We start from the raw sequence: 18,018 nt of genomic DNA, 5'->3' as shown, positions 1-18,018 counted from the left end.
TGTGATAAGGTGCCGGCAGGTACAGCAGGTTAAGCTGCCGTCTAGGGACAATAGCATCCCATATGAGTACCAATTCAAGTCCCGGCTGCTCTACTTCCGATCCAACTCCCTGCTACTGCAATGGGGACAGCAACAGAAGATGGCCCAAATACTTGGGTCCCTGACACCCATGTGGGGACCTGGATGTAGTTCCAGGCTTCTGGCTTTGGCCAATTGCAGCCATTTGGGGAGTGAACCAGGAGATGGAAGATCTCTGTCTCTCTCTCTCTCCCTCTCTGTAACTCTGCTGTTCCACTAAATAAAATAGATCTTTTAACAAAATAAGTTATATGCCATGATGGTTATAAATCCATCTTAAAATGGATATAACACCTACCTCATAGGGTAACTATGAGACTTAAATAAGATCTGTAAGTAAAATATTCAGCTCAGAACTCAGTATATCGGAAGCATTCTATAAACATCATTGTATAACCATTATCATTAGTGTTAGGGCAACAAAGTTGAATTTATAATTCATGCTTCAAATTTAACAGTTTTATTTGCCAACATTTGTATATTAAAACATGAATTAACATCTGTTTCAAGGCTATGGAAATGGCAAGAAACATGCTCAGAAATCTTAGGATAAAAGAGAATCTCACTCATCCCAGATGACGACCAGATGATGGTTTCAGTGATCCGCATTATATATATGGAGAAACAAAAGCATCAACAAAAAGGAAGTATTTCTGTACAAAATTGCCTATAAAATCTATATGACAGAATAACAAACACTGGTAATAATTCATTCTACAGGGGCTGGCACTGTGGCCCAGTGGGTCTACCTCATATGGATGCCGGTTCTAGTCCTGGATGCCCCACTTCCAATCCAGCTATCTGCTAATATACCTGGGAAAGCAGTAGAAGATGGCCCAAGTCCTTGGGCCCCTGCACTCACATGGGAGACCCAGAAGAAGCTGCTAGCTCCTGACTTCAGATTGGCTTAGCTCCGCGCATTGCAGCCATCTGGGGAGTGAACCTCTCTCTATAACTGTCTTTCAAATAAATAAAAAATACATTTTTAAAAAACTTCTATTCTACAATGCAAGCTTATAGTTCTGCCCTATTCTGCCTTTTCTCCTGCATATGGCCCAAAGTAAAACCACGTAAGGAGGGGCCGGCACTGTGGCGTAGTGGGTAAAGCCACCGCCTGCAGTGCTGGCATCCCATATGGGCACTGGTTCGAGTCCTGGCTGCTCCTCTTCCGATCCAACTCTCTGCTGTGGCCTGGGAATGCAGTAGAAGATGGTCCAAGTCATCGGGCACCTGCACCCACATGGGAGACCCAGAGGATGCTCCTGGCTTCAGATTGGCGCAGCTCTGGCTGTTGCAGCCAACTGGGGAGTGATCTAGCAGATGGAAGATCTCCCTCTCTCCTCTCTCCCCCTCTCTTCCCTCTCTCCTGTGAAACTCTGACTTTCAAATAAATAAAATAAATCTTAAAAAAAAAAAAAACATGTGGCCGGCGCCGCAGCTTGATAGGCTAATCCTCCGCCTGCGGCGTCGGCACACCGGGTTCTAGTACCGGTCAGGGCGCCGGATTCTGTCCCGGTCGCTCCTCTTCCAGTCCAGCTCTCTGCTGTGGCCCAGGAAGACAGTGAGGATGGCCCAAGTGCTTGGGCCCTGCACCCGCATGGGAGACCAGGAGAAACACCTGGCTCCTGGCTTCAGATCAGCGCGATGCGCCGGCCGCAGCGTGCTGGCCGCAGTGGACATTGTGGGGTGAACCAACGGAAAAGGAAGACCTTTCTGTCTCTCTCACTGTCCACTCTGCCTGTCCAAAAAAAAAAAAAAAAGTAAGGTATTTTAGAGCTTATGTGTTATGGAAAAATAAGGTATCATCGTTATCATATTTGAGATTTCCATTCTCAACTGACCTTTATTGTGATAAATGACATTATGCAAAGCAAGTGAGAGTCCCAGTTGGGATGCAGCCTTATTCTCAGAGGTACTAGAGGTACAGGGGAAAATGTGTTTAAGATATTAAATTTGTAACTTCTATTTGTTTTACCATGAGAATATTAAATGACTTAACTACTTTTAAATCGTTGACACTGCTCTTCACTGGCCACAACATGGGCCAGTTTAACACAGTGCAACCACACTGTTCTCTAACATAAGACAGAAAGGCATCATAAGACAAAGTTAGCCAAAAAGGTTTTAATGGGACAGTTATTTGGATTTAACAATTTCATTATTATGATGGTTGTGTATGTGTCATATAACCTGGCGAAATCTTCATAATGCAAGGTGAAATCCTTGACCCCTGAATGAGGATGCCCATCATGCTCACACTGGTGTTCCTGTTCCGTGAAGATTCAGTGTGGATGTCACTGCTTTTGGGACATACTCCCACATCTACTGAATTTTTCCTGCCGGGTAATGATCTGTCTCCCTGTCTACGATGTGAGCTCCTTAGAGGCCCCGATCAGGTCTGCATTTTTCATAACAACTCGCACAGCTCCTTGTGCACAGCACATCTCAGTAAATAATGGCTCAATGTGTCAGTGAATACACACACTTTGATAGTCTTAAGGCCCTGGCAAAAAGGCCTCCAAGTATGATTTAAAGTTAAGGCTTACAGTCAAAATTTCTTTTCCATTTTTTTAGTGGAATGTGTAGCATTTCCATTTCCAGATGCATCCACATTACATAAAAGATGTTGACAGTATTTTAAAATATAGACATGCTGCACATTTTCCCAACTGACAATTCATCTGAAAATACTGAGTTACACGGCGCCTGCTTGGTGTTTGTTAGGTGTTGATGCCGTACACTCAACGATTGTGAATCTCCAGGAAGACTCGGCTTCCACAACCCGGGCCTGTCACTGTCGATCCTGATCGGCCAGATGAGAACAAGTGGATGGTGCCCTGGAGAGGTCGACTCTGCTCCTATACTGGGCAGCAAGTTAGTGACAAGGAAGCGTAGCAGCCAAGAACTCAGGACTTCTAGAAGCAGAACATCAGGTTGTGATTTTATTCCCAGATGGGCCAATTTCTCACATACTTTGACTCCTGGTTGTGGAGCCAATGACATCATCGCACACAACTCCTGCCTCTCCCCAGAGGCCACAGGACACTCAGGGAAGACCCATGGTAGCTGAAAAACGGTCCATATTCAGAATTATTGGTCACTCCTGGGACAACAGATACAGATTTTACAATATGTCACCCAAACTTATGGGATGGAATTGCATTCTTCCATGCTCCAAGATTCTCTAGGCTTCCCATGGGAAAGCTATATAAACAGCTGCCTTGATGATCTGACCACATTCAGCAATTATTATTAGCTTTCCCCTCTAACTTCTGCCGCCAGATGACCTCAAGGATTTCATGATCAGAGCCACACCTTCCAACTACTCCTATGATTGCAAGCCTCTAGGGTCCAGGAAAAGAGACAATGGGATGAAACAGAGAATGGGAGCAGCCAGCAAAATATCCGATGTATGCTATCATGTTAAAAACAAATATAAGTAAACCTTTTAAAGATGAAGTCTTCTATTAAGATTTTTAAAGATTGATTTGAAAGGTAGACCATCAGCAAAAGATGAAACAGAGACATAAAAAGAGAGATCCTCTATCCATTGGTTCACTCCCCAAATGGCCACAACAGCCCAGACTAGACCAGGCTGAAGCGAGGAGTCCAGAACTACACCTGGGTAGCAAGGGCCCAAGCACCTGGGCCATCCTCCACTGCTTCTCAGGCACATTAGGATGGGAGCAGGATGGGAAACAGGGCAACCAGGTTTCAAATCTGTGCTCCAACATCGTCTCCTTTGCCCCTAACACGTGGGGAGTGGTAGCTTTGGGATCCGCAAGGAGGGAAGACCTACACTTCCGGAAAGTTCCTACCTGTACTTCCAAGGAAGAAAAGTCCTTGTCAAGGTCCCTGTGGGTGCCTAAAGGTCAACCAATGAGGATCAGACCTGCCTCAACCTTTAACCCCCACGCCCTGAATCTATAAAAGGAGCCCTCCCAATTTTGCTACTCCCCCCACCCCCTCAGTTGCTCTGTTGGGACCGGGGAACCTCACCCGGGAGCAGAATCCCAATAAAAGCCTGTGAATTAATTGATTCGTCTGCCTGGAAAGATTTGTTTGCGCCGGACACCTTGCAGGGAGCAGCTGAGCGGTGGGCAGTGAAGACAGCAGGGAGTAGAGGGGCCTTCGCCTGCACAATGGGTACTCTGGAAAACTGAGCATTTTTTTAAAAGATTTATTTATTTTTTGACAGGCAGAGGGGGACAGGGTAGAAACAGAGATCTTCCATCTGCTGGTTCACTCCCCAAATGGCTACAAGGGGCCAGAGTGAGTCCAGACGGAAGCCAGGAGCCCAAAATTCTATCCAGGTCTTCCACGTGGGTGGCAGAAGCCCAAGCACTGGGGCCATTTTTCATTGATTTCTCGGGTGCATTAACTGGGAGCTGAATCGGAAGCAGAGCAGCCAGGACTTGAACCAGGGATCTGACACGGGATGCAAGCAGTTTGCAAGCAGCTGCTTAACCCGCTGAGTACAACCTGGCTCCCGGGAAAACTGAATGTTGATAGAAAGTAAAAGAAGCAAAACTACAAGTATGAGTGCCTGAAAAGGCTCCTCTTGAGGTTTGTGAGAGACTATGAGTAAAGTCTCATGCCTCTTCCTGCATCCTCACACTGTTTTAATTAAGCAGGGCCTGTTTAATCACATGGGTGGTACCTTCTCTGTTTCAGGCAGGTCACCTGCAGCTTTGCCCAGCAGGGTGGGGAGTTGGGGGCAGGGGGGGTCTTCCTGCTCTGAGCACTGTAACTGTGCAACTGTCCTCTCATCAGTAGTATCTGGTGCTGGACACCCACAAACCCCAGGGAAAACACGTCTCTGACTTCAGGGGAAATGCCAGATTATGCAAGAGCTGCAGAAGGGCCAAAAATATAAAAATCATCGCATTTTAAAGGAGCCTTTGGTAATGCTGATATGTACAGATCCTATTAAAACAGTGGATGTCCACAACTACAAAGTTCTTATTTTAAAAAAGACTTTGTCTTCTGATGCTAAGTTTAAAAAGTACGCCCCTGGCTTTTTTTTTTTTTTTTAAATCTTTGCAGGGGAACTATCAGGGTTCTATTGTTCAGTGCCTAAGGAGGGACAAATTAGTCTCCCCCCCCCCTTCCATTCCTATGGGAAATGAGGTCAGAACAGGCTTCCTGTGCAAAGCACCTCGGGGTAGAGGCTGCATCAAATACCACAGCAGCCTTTGTCAAAGGTGTGGGTGCCAGGGCAAGACAGGTAGAAGAACAAGCCTTCATCAAGGGCAGGCTCAGAGCATGAGAAGGCCAAACATTGATTATAAGATCTTGCAAAGGAGCTGTTCCAACAAGCTGGACCACCCACCCACACCTTCATCTCAGCACCTCCCTTCCCTCCCCCTGCCACCAGCACAGCCCCCTGCTCCCTGATTGGCCACAGCACTCACCTGCAGGATGCTAGGTCAAAGGAGGGAGCTAGGCTGGCTGCTCCCACAGGCACCCCACCTGCTGAATCCAGGAGGAGCACCAGCCTCCCGGACAGGAGCCCACCATCGCTGGGTGCCTGCTGGTGGCTGCAGCTCCTTCTCCTTACTAATAGAAACTGAGTGAGCAAATTAGAGGTTACAAACACCTCTGGTGCAAGGAAGAAAATTCCTTTGGGCTTTGTAAGGGAACTGCATCAGCAGAGCGTAGTCGCCAAGGTAGAAGATGCTCCTACATGTTCCTTAGCCCTGCTGGGCCTTGGGCAGGACACAGCTAGCTTTTTTTCTGGTCACAATTATGGCAGCAATGCCCATCCAGGAAAATGTTGCCTCACTAATTTCAAGAATGCCACCCGTGATGGAGAAGACGGCAGGTGTCTGACAAGCAGCATAAAGCTCTCTGCGAAGCGAGGCGAAGCATAATTCCCCAATGCGATGCTGCCAAATGCACACGGAGGAAGAAGGCTGGGAGGAAGAGAGCTGAGCGGCCAGCACGGGTTCAAGCTCTACTGATAGGAGGCCGGGGGACACACATCTCAGCAGCTGAACCCTCACTGTGCTGCAAACAGAAGTCAGCTTCTAGGAGCAAATGAAAGAAGCTGAGTTTACCATTAAGATGGTGCTTTAACGCATGCTACATAGCCTGTCACACCTTAAAGGCGCCGGCTGCTATTGTGGCATAATTTTAAGATGCTAACCCTTGCACAACTCACTGGTACCCGAGACTCCATAATTAATGGCTTTCCTGAGAGAGGGGTGGAGGGGGGAGAGTAGAGGAGGAGGAGGGAGAGGGGAGGGGAGGGGAGGGAATTTCAGAATAGTATGCCACCTTGGAAGTAGGCTATCCAGGTAACGATCATCTATCCATCTTTCTATGTTTTAATGAAAGCTGGGTATTGGAGTGGATATTGCACCTGGTAGCTAAGGTGCCCACGCTCTACACTGGAGTGCCTTGGACCGACTCCTTGCCCTGGCTCCAGATTCCACCTTCCTGTCAATGCAGACACTGGAGGCAGCAGTGATGGCTCAAGTCACTGGTTCCTCCACCCACATGGGAGACCTTAATTCAGTCCCCAGCTCCTGGATCTTTTCCCAGCCCATTTTTCCCTTTGGGCATTTGCAGCATGAACCAACCAGTGGGAGCTTTTCTCTCTCTCTCTCTCTCTCTCTCTCTGCCTCTCAAAATAAAATAAAAGCTGAGTATTAATCTGATCTTTACCACCTTCCAGTTCAAACTCGGGGGAAATTATTTACTGGTGTGACTGACCCTTGAGTTCAAGAGCAGTAAAAATGAGTCACTGACACGTGCCTTGGAAGGCTGCTGCAATGCTTAGGGTTCAGTCAAGTGTAGAACAGCCTGGTGGCCCAGGCCACACCCACGCAGTCACTCAGACACCAGGGGAACAAGTAGGGACAACATGGGGCCACTGGCTTCCTGGTGTGGATTTAATGAGAAGGCCAGCTAAGTGGGAAACAGGGCAGTGGGAGACAGGGCCCCTGGCCCCAGGACAGGCTCTGTTCCTCAAGAGAAGTGGGGTCAGCCCTGCTTCTGAGCACAGGGTGGATGCTGAGTGACACTTACTTGCAGTGTAGTAGGGCCAGCCAGGCCGCAACCCAGAAACTGGCCAACCAAAGGCCATGCCTCCCTCCTCCCAAGGCTCTCCCTTGCTTGGTGTCCAGTTGGAGGTGGGGTGGGAGGGTCAAGGGGTCCAGGCACCTCAGCCTCAGGGGCACCTGCAAGGGAGTGGGAGGAGACAAGGCCATGGCGGGGTTACAAGTACGCAAGTCAGCAGAATACAATATTGCAGCTTCCAACTTGCAGGTGCACAACCAGACCCCCTGAGGTACAGACCCTCCTTTGGGCTCGCCAAGGACGAGCCGCACACCCAATGGTGTAGCCAAAAATGTGTTTTCTTGTTCTACCCTGCACACTAAGTGTCCATCCTCTACCTCGGCCTGAGGAGCCAGTCGTCATTATCTCCCAAGGCATGAAGCAAGCAGTCCAGCAACTGGTCCACCCAATGGGCCACCGAGCAGGCAGATGCAGACCAGATCTTTATCTTACACTGAAAAGACTTTTGAAACCGGAAAGGCCCTCCCCAGAAGAGAAGCCCTCCAACAACTTTCCTTCTATCGTTGCTGTCCGTTCCAAAGGAGCTTCACCTGTGTGAACAGGAAGGTGATGGCCAAGTTTATTCATGAACAGCCACAACTGTCACTACTGACGGCACCGTCATTTAGAAACCTTAGTGTGTCAGCACATCAGGCCTCTGGTCCCCCAAAAAGCACCCCCGGGGAGCCCTGGGAATGGGCAGAGCACATTATGGGGCTCACGAACCCAACAGTCTTCACTGCCACCATGCTACTACGGTGGGATTGAACGTGTTTGCTTCCGGGAAATTTCAAGATGCAAACTGGGACATGATACAGGTTCAACATGCAAATCCTGCTGTGTGGTTTACTGTGTTCTTTTTCTACGGCTGCTGCAGTGAATGGGCGGTCATCGTTTTCTATTCAGTACCTGAGATGAATAACGTTGGGGTGAGCCATGTACAAACATTATCTGTCATACCTTGTGAGATCCTAGCTGACCCTTCCACAGTCCCTGACACACTTTTGGCCCATTCTCTCCTTCCTGCCCACGGTGAGCCGAGAGCAGGAAGAACGTAATGCAATTTTAATATTCTCGAAGAATATAAAAACCACAGATACATAAAAGCTTCATACAATGCTTCCCAAAGCCAAAGGAAACATCACTGATTACATCCCATTAATAGAGCGAATTAAAAGTTGAGTGTGTAATACAATTAAACAGCAGGCCCAACTTTTTTTTTGAAAATTTCTCCCTGATATTAGCTATGCAAACACACTGACTGTTCAACGCTAATCAAATTCATCTCTTCTTAAGAGCAGTGTATAATAAATGGGTAGCCTAAAAGGAATGCTTTGAACAGAATGCTTCACTATTGTCTGATAATTCTAAATTTAAAACTGCAACAAAGGAAAGGATTATTCTTCTTGAGGTTCAAGATTCATGAGGATTTGGTAATGAGATTCCTTTAGGAGAGCAAATAAAAAAATTGCTATCTACAAGCTGCCAGTATTTTATGTCTGTAGAGTGTTTTTAAATCAAAGTCACCATTCATTCAACAACAAATGTTTGTTTGGAATAAATGAATGAAAGAAAAATGCCTCAAAACACTTTACAAGTTTAATCACCGATAAGTTATGAATCAGACAGTGACTTCACTCATCCCCAGCCACGAGGTGAGCTCAGCGTCGGCTCTCACCACGCAGGCCGCAGCCAGACCTGGATTCGCAAGTTGTGTCCTCCGGTTCTCAGAGCCTGCACGCCTGCTGCACTGGCCTCACTGCCTACTCCCAACCCAATACGGGATGCGTGGTATCCAGGCCAGGTGAGGTAAGACCAAGGAAGCAAAACAAAGCCAGGCCTGTTCCTGACATGACACAGGCAGTTCACGAAGAAAGAAAAAGCCCCCATCAACATGCAAAAAAATGGAAAGCGAAATTCTTGATATTTAACTATGCTAACATCTTCACGCTAATGGGGCACGTGGAGCAAAGGGCTCAGGAGAGCACTGATCTTACTCTCGTAGTAAGAAAAACTGAGTTGGCACTGCGCAAGAGTGGGGTGCAGGTTCCCTGGGCCATTGAGTTTGTCCTTCCAACAACACTCTTTTTCCACTCCCACCTTCCAACAGGGTACAATACGAGCGCCAGACACTCAAAATCTATTGGTTTCAGTAACTCATAGGAAAGATACCAGTGGGTTTTTCTGCAAGTGCAAACTATTTTGCAAGTAGAAGCATCTCATGTGTTTCCAGGTGAAGGTTCTCAAATCATGACTCTTAACATTTTCAACATCCATCTAAGGGACTTAAGGCAACTAATACTGTCCCCATGCTGTTTCCTTTCACACTCAGCATAAGCAAAGCCGGGTGCCCCCAGCATGTAGATTTCTGGTTTAGAGCAAGGTGAAGCAGACTTGCTTGTGGCAAACTCATAAAGCCCGTGGAGTTTACTGGGTAGTATCTTTCCCCTTTTGTCCCCAAAGGTGCTCCCCCCATTAGGCCCCAGGGGTTTTGCCCTGTAATTCTCTCTCACCTCCAACTTGCCAAAGTTAACACCAGAGAAATATCACTTTGTTTCAATCTGAATAGGCTTTGTTCACTGTTTTGCCCCCACAAGAGATCTGCGCTTCAAACCATTTCATTTTCAAACAGAGGCATCAAAAGCTCCAGTCTCCCTTAACTTCCAGCTGCAGCCAGCAGCCCACACTGTGACGGAGGACAGGATGAGGTACCTCCGCAGACTGGGTTCTCAGGCCACCAGGACTGGGACTGATGGCATAGCTGAGCCACAGTCACTCATCCACAAAATAGGAATGATCGCAGAACCATAGTGAGGCCGTGACACCCGGCGGCTGGCACCCGGCCATCTTAAAGATCACTGCCAGAGCACAGGAGGGATCCCGAGGGTGGATGGGGCTGCCCTAGAGCTGAGCGACCAACTCCGTAAGGGCCTGCTACCTACAATCTCAGCTTCTGAGGTCACGTGGTGCCCCTCTTGCCAGAAACCATTCTCCTCCTCCCTGCTTCTTGCCCCACAAGACAGCAGGGAGCCCCTTCCCTTTCCTTGCCTCTCTACACTCCCACACACCTGCCCCAGGAAGCACCCCCTTCCCCAGGCCTTCCTCACTGGGCCACCACCCCGTCCCACTGCCCGCCCTCCTGCCCTCCTTCCAGTAATAAAAGTACCTTACAGGAACCGCCAACAGCTCCTCAGCCCGCATTCCACAGCCTTGACTTCTGGCAGCCAGCACCTCATTTAAAGCAAACCCCCACGAGGAAACGTAGATCTTAGGAGGAGCAGGTGAGCAAGTAAGGGGAGAGGCCAAGCTGCTTCCCACCCCCACGCCCCACCATAATGGGGCGTGAGTTTGCTGATAGGCCAAGCTTGAGTCAGCTTTTGATTAGAGGTCTGAGAGGTGAATTTCAGACATCAAATATGGACACAGAGGTGGAAGTTTAGCAAGCAGAACCATGGAGGGAGGCAGATGAGGGCATCACCACCATGGCTTCCTCAGCACCCATGGGAGGAGGCAGGTGGGTGGAGTAGGGCACTGGGGGGCAGGAGGGTGAAGGCAAAGAGGCAAGCAGGCTGGGGAAAGGACCACAGGAGGCCACAGGCCACAGGAGGCCTCTCTCGGTCATGATGAACACAGGCATGAGGCCCAGAAGCTAAGTGCCATCAGCCTCAGGCAGAATTCTCCAGGTGAGACACAATTCCCCACCCTGCCCTGGGCCGTGGCAGGTATCCTTGTCTGGTCCTTCCATAGGATATGACCACGTAAAGGGGAGTGGGTAACGGGCCTTTTCCCTGATCTGGACCCGGGGAGCAGATGCTAGTCCTTCTCAAGAACCCTACAACAGGAGGAGACAGCGGAGGAATAAAGCAAATGCCTCACACCTGGGCTTGGAAAACAGGGAAGCAGGGTGGCCCGGTAGAGGTGAGATCAGGGATAGCTGTACCTTATGGATGTAAGCTGTGTAACATGCACATAATATGCTGATATACTGTATCAGGAGCAAGTGTTTAGAAAACCACACTGACTATAGATTTCAGAAAATAAATTGAGGGCTGGCATTGTAGCACAGCAAGCTAAGCATCCTATATCGGAGCACTGATTTGAGTCCCAGCTGCTCCACTTCCAATCCAGCTCCCTGCTAACACACCTGGGGAAGCAGCAGAAGATGGCCAAAATGCCATATGTGGGAAACCTGGATGGAGCTCTGGCTCCTGGATTCAGCATGGACAAATTCCAATCATTGTAGCCATTTGGGGAGTGAACCAGTGGGTGGAAGATCTCTCTCTCTGTCTCTCTTGCTCTCTCTCCCTCTCCCTCTCACTCTGCCTTTAAATTAAATTTGTTAAAAAAAAAATTCAAGGAGCAAAAAACAGTAAAAAAAATGGTTTTGTTTGTGTAGTCATGCAAATTACAGTCATATTCCTAAGCTATATCAGGTACTCTGCCAATTAAGCGTGTCATGAATTGTGTGTCCAATTAACTCACTTGTGTAAGTTATATTTTATGACAGCCCTCAATTCAGTCTTCTATTTTCAGGCCTCTGAGTCTTTGATGCCTAGGCCTGCAGAACTTGGGAGATCCCTTACTCTCCGCCTTTCATTTCACTGATGTAGAAACCGGGAGGTTATGGCTTACTCAAGACCACAGACAACCAGTTTCTAGCAGGGCTGCCTGTGACCCTGCACTGAGTCAGGACTCCTAAGGTGCTGTACCATCAGACCACACAGTGGAGACATAAGCCCTTCTCCCCTATTTTGCAAGATCATCTGCTCACAATTCAGAATAATTCTACAAGCATGGAGAAGAGGGATGATGCTTAAAGAGAGGTAAGCTTAGGGATACAGACGCTAGAGCTCTCGTTGGAGCAATTTTGGGATGACATGATATATAAAAGAAAGTTCGTATAGTCTCTCTCAGTAAGCAAATCAGTGGGACAGGCAATATGATATGTGAAAAAAACGTGGGCCGTCAAGTCCAAGATCCTAGGATGGAGCCCAAAGCTTACGAGCAAGGCAGCCCAGGACAAGTTATAGAAATTTTCCAAGTTTCTAGTTCCCTAACCATAAAATAGCCAGGGCAGAGCCAGGCCAAAGCCAGGCGACAAGCGCTTGATCCAGGTCTCCCACATAGGTATAAAATGGTCATGGCAATGATACTTATTCAAAGACTTGTGGGATTACATGAAGTTCTAGGATGCTACTTCAAAAAGTCAGTGAGAAATGGAATTAAAAGGATAAGAGGCAGGTGTCTGGCCTGGCAGTGAGGCCCCCAATTAAGATGCCCACATTCCGGGGCTGGCACTGCTTGCAAAGCCAGCATCCCATCTGGGTGCCAGTTCGAGTCCTGGATGCTCCACTTCTGATCCAGCTCCCTGTTAATGTGCCTGATAAAGCAGCAGAAGATGATCCGAGTCCTTGGATCCCTGTACTCACGTAGGAGACCTGGATGAAGCTCCTGGCTCCTGGCTCCTGGCTCTGGCCTGACCCAGCCTCAACTGTTGGGGCATTTGGAAAGTGAACACTCAGATGGAATAGCTCTTCCTCTCTCTGCCTCTGCCTCTCCTTCTCTATAATATTGACTTTCAAATAAATAAGTAAGTCTTAAAAAAAAAGATGCCTACATTCCATATCGGAGTATCTGAGTTTGATACCCAACTCCAGCTTTCTGATAATGCAGACCCTAGGAGGCAGCAGTGATGTTCAAGTGATTGGGTTCCTGCCACCCATGTGGGAGACCTGGATTGGGTTTCTGACTCTGAGATTTAGCCTTGGGTTATTGCAGGCATTTGGGAAGTGAACCAGTAGATGGGAGTTAGCTACCTAATGCTCTTGCATTCTCACTCTCTCTCATAAATAATTTTTAAAGGTTTATTTATTAATTTGTATGTCAGAGTTACACACAGAGAGAAGGAAAGTGAGAGAAAGAGAGAGAGAGGTCTTCCATCCGCTGGTTCACTCCCCCAGTGGCCACAATGGCTGGAGCTGTTCCAATCCGAAGCCAGGAGCCCGGATCTTCTTCTGGGTCTCCCATAGGGGTGCAGGGACCCAAGAACTTGGGCTATCTTCTACTGCTTTCCCAGGCCATAGCAGAGAACTGGATCGGAAGCAGAGCATCCAGGACTTGAACCAGCGCCCAAATGGGATGCTGGCACAGCAGGCAGCATCTTTACCCACTATGCCATAGCCCCGGCCCCTTTCATAAATAATTTTTAAAGGTAAGTTTATTCTGATAAAAATATAGAGCAATGCATAATTTTTCATGATATCCATTTTTCATGACTTTTAACAAAACATTTATTGAAAGGCAGAGAGAGTGGAAAGAGGGATACAGAAATATATACATAAAGAAAACAAAGAGAGACCTCCTTTCTGCTAGTTTACTCCCAAGATATGTGCGATAGCCAGGGCAGAGCCAGGCCAAAGCCAGGCGACAAGCGCTTGATCCAGGTCTCCCACATAGGTATCAGGAACCCAACCACTTGCACCATCATCTGCTGCTTCCAGGGTGCACATTGGCAGAAAGCTGGAATTGGGAGCACAGCTGGGACTTGAACCCTGGCACTCCGATATGATATATGGGAGTCCCAGGTAGCAGTTTAACCTCCATGCCAAATGCCCACCCTTTGATGAACTCCATGAAGACCTCTTGGATATCAAGAATACAGAGCATAGCACATAGGCTCCATCAATAACCAATATTTCTTTACTAATATCTCCTTAAGTAGTGCTGCTAAGAAAGCATGGCCTCTGAACACAAACAACAGAGGAAGGTGTTTCCAAGAACAAGTATAAGGCATTCACGGATAACCTCAGAAAGCATGTCCCAACGTATCAGGGCTAATATGCACGTGTAAATTCAACACAGACTGTCGTTGTCTAGGGTGGGAAACCCAAGTGTGAAGAAGAGCGTCTCCTGTGTCCATGTGACATGTCAAAACACAGGAAAACACACTCTCGGCCTCAGGCAGCCTTGGTCCGCCCTTAGTAGCCTCCTCTTGCTTTACACTGAAAGGTAGAAATAGAAAAACCAAGTACATTAGGTCAAGGGTATTCCCAAACCACTCCTTCTTGGTCCCTAACGACTTACGATGATCCCAGCCTCATTTTTCACAATCAAAATCTCTGAGCAATTGACTGCAGATGCTAATATGGTCAACCACAGGACTGAAGCTCATAGCAAGTCTTTTTAGACATCCCTGAGCTGGTCTGAAATGCCCAAGGCCTCATGCCACCTCGGTTCTAGAACAATCTGTGACCTGGATGTGCTGGCCAGCAAGCAAACCAGCTCTACCCCTGTCTGTTTACTCTCCCCGCCTCCCCCGACCCCTCTTTTCGGAGTCCCCTTGGTTGACAATTGCAACTGGACCAGTGAGAGGACAGAAAATGTAAGTGAATAAGTAAAGGTCTTCAGGGTTTATTAAGACTATGGCCCATCCTCTGCCCGGGGCACTTGACTTCTGTTTTGTTGTTTCTGACTGCACTGTGTTTGGATGTGGAAGGAACTATTTTTTCACTCTTGTTCAAAGACATGTGACGCTATTGTTCTTTGTTTCCTTAAAATATGTTGGCATTCTCGCTCTCCCTAGGAGGAGCAAGCCTCCTCAAAGATTGCTGGGACTTCTTGGGTGAAGCAATTGTCCTCTGAATACCCAGAACCCAGCCACAAATGCCACCAGGCAAAGTGCAAAGAATGAATCACGCATTGCTTTGCATCATAAACATTATTGCAGGCAAAGTGACTGACTGTCCCTTGGAGAGGGCCCTGTCCCTCCATGGACCACCAACATGACACTCCCGGCACTTCTGCATGGAAGCAGGTGCAGCGTGCAATAGAAGCAGGGTGTCTGTCTGACAACTCATGCACAAGCCAAGCTTTTATCAACTGCTGTAGGTGCTAAGTTCCTAGGGAGTTCATGATCTAAGAGAACTACCTAAATGTTTCCATAAAATGGCAGCTCCTCGCCATTTGTGCTTTTTAAATCTACTGTCTTTGCAGCACATCCTCGGTCTGAACATCAGGATTAAAAGAGTACAAGGGTAGGGGAAACTCTGCACTGGTGCTGGACAACTGAGGGGGGCATTTTCAAATGAGCCAGCCTTGTGCTAGAGAGAGAGTGGGAAGCAGAGCACAAAAGGCTGAAGCAGACAATGACTGGTGACGCTCCTCCTTGAAAGAGTGGCACTGGTTCACTTGGAGGTGTGGATGCCGGGGGGAAGCACTGGCTCTAACAGAAGTCCCTGGGTCTGGGGCATGGGGGTTCAAGAGAAGCAGCCTTGAGGCCCGCCATGCTCATAGCCATCCCCTCACCCTGGACATGGGCCATCTCTCTACTCAGCAAGGCCCTGACACAGGGAGCCTGGAGTGAAGCCAGGGTCAGGGAGAAATTTCAGAATTGGAACACTACCTCTTGTACAATGGCTTCACGCACTGCCAAGCAGAAACCATGCACAGAAGAGCCCCGACCAACAGTGTTCGTGGCCCCAGTTCCCTCCCACTCTGTACAGCTGCCGGAACACACACCTAGCCTAAAGCATTTGGGAAAATGAGGCCTTTGGTTTAAGACCAGGAGGGTGAGGCTAATCTTTTCCTGAAGGTACAGGGATTATTTGGGATGAAACTCCAGGCTACGCCTGCTCGGCCATCATTCAGTGGTGAGCAAATGAGAATCAAGCAATGCCAGGCCTAGAAGGACTCCTGGAAGTAAAAATAAGATTTGGACAAGATGTGATTCATACATTCCAAATAGAACAGAAGAAAAAGCAAACCCACACTCAGATATGAACAAGTGAATGGAATCAGAAAGAAATGGCCCAAATGACAGGAAAAAAATAGGAATTGTTTCCAATGGTTAATTATCAAAGAGTATAACATCAGGCTCAAGGAAAAAGACACGCAGCACTCTGGAAAATCAGATCAACAAGGTGAACAGCACGCTTGAACAACTACCCCAAAATGAAGAGGAAAAAAGACGAAAAGGATGTAAAAAGATAGATTACAATGGACATAGAAGACAAGGTAGGAAGCCAACATTCAAATATTTATAGCTACGCAGTACTCATGTCAGAACAAATGCTACAGCAGCAATTATTAAAGGTATAAAAAAACTTTGCTAAACAGACTCCCAGAATTAAAAAAAAAAAATCACTCTCTACAAGAATTAAACTGGTATATACATATACAGACACATACATGGATTAATAAATTAATGAACAGAAAAAATAAAGCAAACACACAGCTCTGATGCAAGGGTTTTTGATACAATATTTCTAAACTAACCAAGTTTTCTCTTGAGGTTTTAAGCACCTGTATTCTTGGATCAAAAGGAGCAATTAGAAAATAATGTACTCCATGAAAACATGATTTGAAGTAACCGTTGTATTTTAAGCTACAACTCACAATTGACAATCCAACCATATAAATAAGAAGCAACTAAACATAGTTATAAAAAGGACACAGACAATATAGATAATTCTTACCAAAAAAGTGACATCATTTTCAAAATAATCATAAATGGGGACAAAATACCCAAATATATCTACCTTAGAAAGAAAAATAGAATTCCAAAAGCGAAAAAAAGTGAATTTTTACCTTACACAGGGAAGAGGTAAGGCCAGTATGCGTTCTGCGATTGCTCACACAGAAATGTGGGTCACGTGTAGTCAAACTTCAGGAGACAACGAGAAGATTAAATATAATGTATAATGTGACTATCACTAGAGAATAAAGCACACCACACAAAATGGAAAATGATTGAAATATCAAGGGATCATAAAAGCCAACAGAATAAAAAGATGACAAAAATTAGAACAAGTATATCAACACTGAAGACAGGGATCTCTTCTAAGAAGCAAAAGAATCTCAGATGGAGTTATAAATTAAGAATGACCTTATGCTATCTGGAAGAAACCCATAAGAGTTAGAAGAAAAAACACTGGGGCAAGGGAATACCAAGAAACTGTATATTTTTAAAGTGACGGTTACAATGTTAATGCAAAATTGGAATTAAATATCTAAAGTCTTTTTTTTTAAGATTTATTTATTTATGTGTTTGAAAGTCAAGAGTTACAGAGAGGGAGAAGGAGAGAGACAGAGATCTTCTGTCCACTGGTTCACTCCCCAAATGGCCACAGTGGCCAGGGCTGGGTCAGGCCAAACCCCAGGAACCAGGAGCTTCTTCCAGGTCTCCCACGTGGGTGCAGGGCCCAAGCACTTGGGCCATCCTCCACTGCTTTCTCTGGCCAACTGGCTAGGAAGTGGAATAGCCAACACTTGAACCAGTGCCCATATGGGATGCCAGCACTGCAGACGGCGGCTCAATCTGCAGTGCCACAGCATCCACCTCATAAACATCTAAAGTCTTTTATTTTTGACAGGCAGAGTGGACAGTGAGAGAGACAGAGAGAAAGGTCCTCCTTTTCCATTGGTTCACCCTCCAATGGCCACCGCAGCCGGCGCACCACGCTGATCCGAAGGCAGGAGCCAGGTGCTTCTCCTGGTCTCCCATGGGGTGCAGGGCCCAAGGACTTGGGCCATCCTCCACTGCCCTCCCGGGCCATAGCAGAGAGCTGGCCGGGAAGAGGGACAACCGGGACAGAATCCGGTGCCCCAACCGGGACTAGAACCCGGTGTGCCGGCACCTCTGGGCGGAGGATTAGCCTGTTGAGCCACGGCGCCGGCCCATCTAAAGTCTTTAAACAGTAAACTTTTTAATAATGACAATGGAGTAAATCCAAAGAAAACTAAAATCGTTGTGCGCCAAGATAACACTGCGTGGAAATGCATCCGGGAAAGGTGAGCAGACGGTGACAGACATGCACTGGTGTGTTAAGTCTACCCCACTGCTTCTGCACTTTGGAGAGGTGAGCAGATAAGAAGCCAATG

The 18,018-nt window shown here is 47.2% G+C and overlaps 1 protein-coding gene across 6 annotated transcripts in view; it reads right to left on the bottom strand.

Annotated features, from left to right (window-relative positions):
• The window catches only part of ATXN1 (ataxin 1), a 453,250-nt gene that overhangs the window by 278,221 nt on the left and 157,011 nt on the right, over positions 1–18,018 (bottom strand). The window contains exon 1 of one of the 6 annotated variants that reach the window (XM_062185437.1): positions 7,111–7,205. The exons of the other annotated variants lie outside the window; for them this stretch is intronic. The gene's annotated coding sequence lies outside the window, so the exon portion shown is untranslated. Of the gene's footprint in view, positions 1–7,110; positions 7,206–18,018 lie in introns of those variants that run through there. 6 annotated transcript variants of the gene reach the window in all.

This window comes from Lepus europaeus, chromosome 3, assembly GCF_033115175.1.
Source record: "Lepus europaeus isolate LE1 chromosome 3, mLepTim1.pri, whole genome shotgun sequence".
In the NCBI taxonomy this organism is placed as follows: domain Eukaryota; kingdom Metazoa; phylum Chordata; class Mammalia; order Lagomorpha; family Leporidae; genus Lepus; species Lepus europaeus.
Note: the sequence above shows the minus strand (reverse complement) of the source record. Positions and strands in the feature narration are given on the sequence as shown.